This window comes from Arvicola amphibius, chromosome 11 (genome assembly GCF_903992535.2).
Source record: "Arvicola amphibius chromosome 11, mArvAmp1.2, whole genome shotgun sequence".
Taxonomy (NCBI): domain Eukaryota; kingdom Metazoa; phylum Chordata; class Mammalia; order Rodentia; family Cricetidae; genus Arvicola; species Arvicola amphibius.
The window spans coordinates 90,126,056-90,132,199 of record NC_052057.2 but is presented as its reverse complement, the minus strand read 5'-3'; the positions used below and the strand labels follow the sequence as shown (position 1 = coordinate 90,132,199).

Here is a 6,144-nt window from a genome sequence, read left to right as displayed (position 1 = left end):
GAACAGGAACTCGAGGCAGTTACCTGGAAACAGGAACTGAAGCAGAAGCCATGGAGGAATGCGGCTCTGGCTCGCCTCTCACGGCTAGCTCTACCTTCTTTGTTAGACATCCCAGGACTACCTGCCTCAAACTGGCACCACCTACAGTGGGCTGGGCCCTTCCACGACAATCGTCAGTCATTAATCAGGAAAATGCTGGACAGACTTACCAATAGGCTATCTTATGGAGGTTTTCTTCTCTATTAAGATTCCCTCTTCCTAGGTTCGTGTCAAGTTAACAAAGCCCAACCAGGAAAACATCATTTCTAGTCAGGCATCTTTCTACCTACGCTGGCCAGCGGATCAAAGTAGAAAGACTTCTTAGACTGCACATTGTCTCGGGCCCTTGTGGAGATAGAGGATCCAAAAGTCAGCAAGACTCCTCTTGCGCCCACAAAGCTGCCTTTCCAGAGGAGGCCGCAGGGGACCTCCGCTCTGCGCCGATGAATTGCAGTGGCGCCCTGGCGGGCTGCGCGGCGCGCTTGGTGCATGTGGGGGCCGCAGCAGAGCGGCGGCGGCTGCGTCTGGAGTCGCGTGTGCTGGCCAGAAAACCCCTCGCGTGGATCTGCCAAGTGTCGCTGCTCCGGCCGGAGGAGCTCACTCTTTTTCTCCCGCTCCTGCTGCAGCTACCCGCGCGACGGAAGACAGTAGGGCCCTAGGCTGAAGGTTAAAACCCCACGGTAAGTAACCCTTCCCAGAGCGGGCTGGCGGCTCAGTCCCGCAGCTTCCCGCTCTGGATTGTGCTCAGGAGGACCGAGGTGCGGGGCACACCTGGGGCGGATAAACCGCGCGGACGCCGGTCCTCATCCCTCGTCCGCGAGCTTCCGGGGTTGGAGTCTGGTTTAGACCGGTGCGGGCTCCTTGGCTTCTCTATGCCTCCGGGGACGCACTTCCCGGGCTGGAACACGAGTCCAGTTCCTAACCAGGGATCTCTTGGCTTTGATTTAAAACACCCACTCCACCCCCTTTCCGGGTGCAGATCTCAAGCCGAACCCTTTCTGAATCCCAGATACGAGTAGGGTGCGCGTTGGCCTGAGGCGGTGGGAAGAGAAACTTTTTACGAAAGTGCATCTGCGCAGGGGGGGCACGTCCGGGTTCCTTGAACCCAGCGTGGGTCTGCGTGGGGCTACAGTTCACCGTCTGGGGTTGTCCCCAGGCAACTGATGCCTCGTGAAGGGAGGGCATTTAAGAACAAATAAATCTTGCTCAACATTTGGGCCAACAACTGTCAAACATCTGGAATCGCAGCCCCTCCCTTTCCTGCACTAGAGAAGGTGAAAACTAAAACTTTGCTTTGGTTTCTCCTCCCCAGCATGGACCCACAGAGTTGAGTGGTTAGTGGTAAAGAGCGGCTCCCCCCTCCTGGAGCGTGGCAGAGGCGCTAGACCACTCAGAGTCCCTCCCAACCCCCTTTGAGACCCCTCTGTTAGTCTTCCTCGCAGAGACGCGGCGACAGAGCCATTCTCATCTTTCCGGTGAATGGCCTTTTGTTTCTCCGCGGTTCCACTATTGTTGCGCCTCTAACATCTGGTGGGGCTGCAGCCGAGAGGAAAGCCCCTTTGACCGCTCGCGGGCCTTCCTCGCCGGCTTTTGCGCGGACTCGGGGTCAGGGATCCCCGCCGCGGAAGGAGGGGAATCGGGACCGGGCTAGGCCGCCCCACCCGGGGTTTGCGGTTTAGAGGGCGGAGGGAAAGTTGTTCCTAACTCCTCCTCCTAGGCTGCTTGTGGCCCAGGGCGCATTTCTTAGATCTTATCCCCCAACGAATCCCAGACGGGTGTCGGTCGAGAGAGTGGAAGCAGAGTTCTCGAAAGCCAGGAGATGTGCGAGAGGGTCCAAGGGACTTTTCAGTGGCGCGTGTGGATGGCGATGGGCGCGGGCAGGGCACCTCATCTGTACTGAAAGTTCAGGGGTGGCAGATTCTCAAGGGGCAGGCAGGCCCTTGATCGCGGATGAGTGGAAACTGAGATACCTGGGAAGGCTAAAGACGGCCTGGAAATAGTGGTGTCGCTGTGAAATGTTCTTGGACGCCCTGACTTGATCTATGGCTCCAAGATTTCTACGGTCCCAGATTTCTCTCAGCGTTGTAGAGAAAAGCAGGCCAGACTACGCAGTACTGATGGCAATACGGCCGGAGCCCTGGTCTGGCCTGAGAGCAGGTGGTTTGGAGTAGGCCCTGGTTCTCCAGAGGGGGGCGCCTGTTAGACTGTAGGAGGTCGAGTTTCCTGGAATTAATTGGGCGCTTAGACATAGTGCTGTTAGCGACTGTGGATTATTAAGAAATGTTGATGGGACGGGGAGATGAATGGGATCGAGACGCATGATGTGAAAGACACAGAGAATAAATATAAAGAAAGTTGTTTTTTTTTTTAAGGGAAAGAAGGAAGGAAATCTTGGCAAGAGCAAAGTTGCCTTTCAAAGCCGGTAGAAACCAAGAATGGTTTGCGAGTGTCGGCGAGAGCTGGTCTGTTTGTACACACCTCTAGGAACCACGCTTCTTGCCAGCCTTGTAGTTGTCCCGTTGCCAGTTTTCCTGTGGGGTTCTCAACCTTAGTCCTTCTTCTAGGAGATACGATTTTCTGGCTTCTAAGTTTTGACTTCTCTCCCCTCCAACTCAGAGGAGGAAAGAAGATTTTAAAAATGGATCCCCTGTGACCTGACCTATGTACCTGTCCGACGGCCCTTGCTCAGAGTGGGCCTCAGCATGTTAAACAAGCGCTCTGTATGGAGCCGCATACACACAGCCCTGGTTCAGACGTTAAGTTCTCAGCCCTGCCGCAAGTCTAGTTTGCCCTTTACTAACTTTCTTTGAGGAGATTGTTAAGCTCAAGAAGAGACTGTAGGGAAAAACTTTCCCCGCGATTTCTAGATCTTGCCAGTGGGTCCCTGAAAAGAAAACCAGACAAATTTTCCTGAAGCGCTCAAACACTCTCTAAAACATTTTATAAAAGTAGGGGACCCACAAGGTGAATTTCTCTGAAATTTAATAGGAGCAGCAGAGTAAGAAATAGGACCTGCCGAAGACCTGCGTGGGTTCTGTTTGCTCCGGGAGAACCAGAAGGCATGATTAAAGTTAAAGGCAGGACTTGGCCCCACTCTGCCAAGAAGCAAAACCCAATCATTATACAGGAAAATAAGTACTCAGTTTCTTTAATTTTAGAACCAACAGACTTCTCCAAAAACTTACTGAAGGAAAAATAGAAAATTCACAGGTTGAAAAGTTAAAAACTGTGTATGTCAAGCTCCAGTGAATAGCAGCGTTATCAAATGATTCCCTTGGAGACATAGCAGGGCTGGTACAGTTCTTGGGCTGTTGAGGATTGCAGTTTTGCCCATAGTTAGCACGTGCCCCTTTAGCCTCTCCCCAGCAATGGATAAGAAGAAGCTACACTCTTCTTACCCTCGGGGTTGGCATTGTCTTCCATTTCTGCGCCTTTGATGGGAAGAAATATTTTATCGCTGCCTTCTTGAGCACCTTGTTAAAATCAAAAGTGAGAAAAAAAAAACACTTTTATATGTTCCGCGACATTTCTTTATGTTTATTTGTGCCCTTATACTTGGGTGGGGTGGTCTCCTTGATAACAGTACTCCATGAAAAGAGTGTGGTTCTAACTTCTTTCTGTCCCTCTCTGTCAAACAATCTGTCCTGACTCTCCTCCTCTTCTTTTCTTGAAGGGTTGTGCCTCACACAGCTGTGCCTGTTCTCTGCCAATGAACTGCATTCCCACCCCACTTAGCCAGCTCTCTTCCCTGGCATAGAGCAAATGCAGAGCCAGGGCAGGGCAGCAGCTATATTTTACTCCAGTAGCTTCTGCCATGTCGGTAGAGCCGTCATAGAGGTCAGACAAAGGCACCAGAGAAATGAATGGAAAATACTGTGTCTGTGTGTTGCTTTGCAGTTGCCTGTCCTGCCTCCCTCCCCACTGTACCACCATCACCATTCTAAAATGGCATAATTGATGAGCTGTTACAAAACCAAATAGATTGTATTGCTCTTTTTATTGTCTAATTCCTTTTGCTGTACCTAAATGCCATAATCCATATTTGTGGAGGTGGGGTTTTTTTTTTTTTTTGGTTGTTGTTTTGTTTTTTTTTGGTTTTTTTTGTTTTTGTTTTTGTTTTTGTTTTTTGAGACAGGGTTTTTCTGTAGCTTTGGAGCCTGTCCTGGAACTAGCTCTTGTAGACCAGGCTTGCCTCGAACTCACAGAGATCCACCTTCCTCTGCCTCCCAAGTACTGGGATTAAAAGCATGCACCACCACCACCCAGCACTTGTTTTGTGTTTTTAATTTAACATTTCTTCTCACTTTTCCACTGGTTTGTCTTTTGTTTTACTGAAGGGCTTTCCTTGAGTATACTATCTTGAACTTTGCACTTGGAAGGTCTTCAGTCTGAAGAGTTTAGCAACATGCTAGTAATAGCCTTAACATAGAGCGTTTCTGAGCGCATCTGAGCAGTCAGTTCCTATTTAAATTCTCGCCTGAAGATGAATGATCTGAAATATGATAGAGGGGGGAAAGAAGGAGAAAATTAATTTAGTCGGTGAGTAAAAGCAGAAGAGTAAATAGTCTAGGCAATCTAGATACAAAGTAACTTTAAAAAGGTCAAAGTGGTCAAAGTACCAAGCGTTATTGAAATGACTAATTTACTTAACTGACAGCAAGTAACTTTACAACTAGGAAAATCGAACATGACTGCAAAATTCTCCTGTAATGTGACTCTAGATATTCACTCTAGGTGCACATGTGAAGGAAACCACCCACTATGAGAGGCTGTCACTAATTTCTCCAGCATTTTTTAGGCCTTCCTCTGACCCCTGCTGCAGTTCTGATGATTCGATCAAAGTGTCTTCTGCATGCTAGACAAGTACAGCCTACCACTGAGCTACATCCACCTTTCCTATACCTTTAAATCTAGAAACCAAACAATATACTCCAGGCACGATGCATGTGCTGCGTTGGAATCACAGGCTCTCAAGCAGTAAGGGGGAGCTTAAGGATCAACTGATTCAACCTTCCAAATTTCACTATGGACCTTCCATACTTTTAGAACAACAACTTACCATTCTTTAAACTGGATTATTTCAAAGAAACCAAGCTGATAAACGATCTCAACATTTTTTCCCCTCTAGGAAGCAGGTGATATAATAAAGGAAAGGTTTGAGTCTATAGATCGGAGTATAGGCTGTTAACGTGGTGAACTTTCATAGAATAAACAACCTTGGTAGCCCGAGAGATGGTTTGTTGAAATGCCACCATTTCAAACCTCTTCTGCTCAATATCTGCTAACTACTGTCTTGGTAACTTTCTGAGATGGTACTTAGAGGAAAGCCAATAGAAAATGGCCAAAGGAAAGTGGAAGAGAGAGACGGAAAGGAAACCCTGCTGCTTTCAACCTGGCTTCAGTACTTTCTAAGAAAATTCCTGGTGTCACCCAGGCGCTGATTAACATGCCTAGCGTTGCCTCTTCTTAAAGAGGTGAATGTGGCTGATGTGCCAAGGTCAAGCCTCAGACAGAGACAGCAAACATTCCGTGGAGGGCCAGTCTAACTGAGGACACAGCCATGTCACATGCAGCACAGGTGTGCTTAAGATCAAGCAGGAAACAGTAAAGGGAATTACAATTCTGAAAACATACCCGATTGTATTTTGAGTAGTTTTTTGAAGTTGTAAAATATCATGAAACATCTTCTCATTTCCGCCCCGACGATCTTCCAGGCACACAAACTGTATTTCTTAACCCACAGGAACTTCTTGATTTTGATGAAGTACTTGTTCAGTTCCAGGTATACCCTCTGGAGGTACATCGGTAGGGGGCGTTCTATCCTACTGGCCTCCTTGTTCTCATCCATGAAGCAGTCTTGCGCTTGCCACATTTGCTCAAAAAGTGCCATCCCGATGTGTTCTAGGCGCTCCCTTAAAACAGGGGAGAAGTACCTATTCTGACTGAAAATATTTAGTGCCTGAATAGATGCAAGATAGAAGACTTCCTTCAGGTCCCTTTCCACATGCTGGATGCGTGGAGAATTTCTTTAGGAAACGCAAAATCCTGTATATCTTTTAGACATTTTAGGAGATTGATGATGCTTCCCAGAAGTCTCACACTTTC

The 6,144-nt window shown here is 48.2% G+C and overlaps 1 protein-coding gene across 1 annotated transcript in view; it reads left to right on the top strand.

Annotated features, from left to right (window-relative positions):
• Nucleotides 1-509: 509 nt before the first annotated feature.
• Mob3b (MOB kinase activator 3B) overlaps nt 510-6,144 on the top strand; it is a 181,472-nt gene continuing 175,837 nt past the window's right edge. Inside the window, exon 1 of the mRNA XM_038347267.2 lies at nt 510-719. The gene's annotated coding sequence lies outside the window, so the exon portion shown is untranslated. The remainder of the gene's footprint in view (nt 720-6,144) is intronic.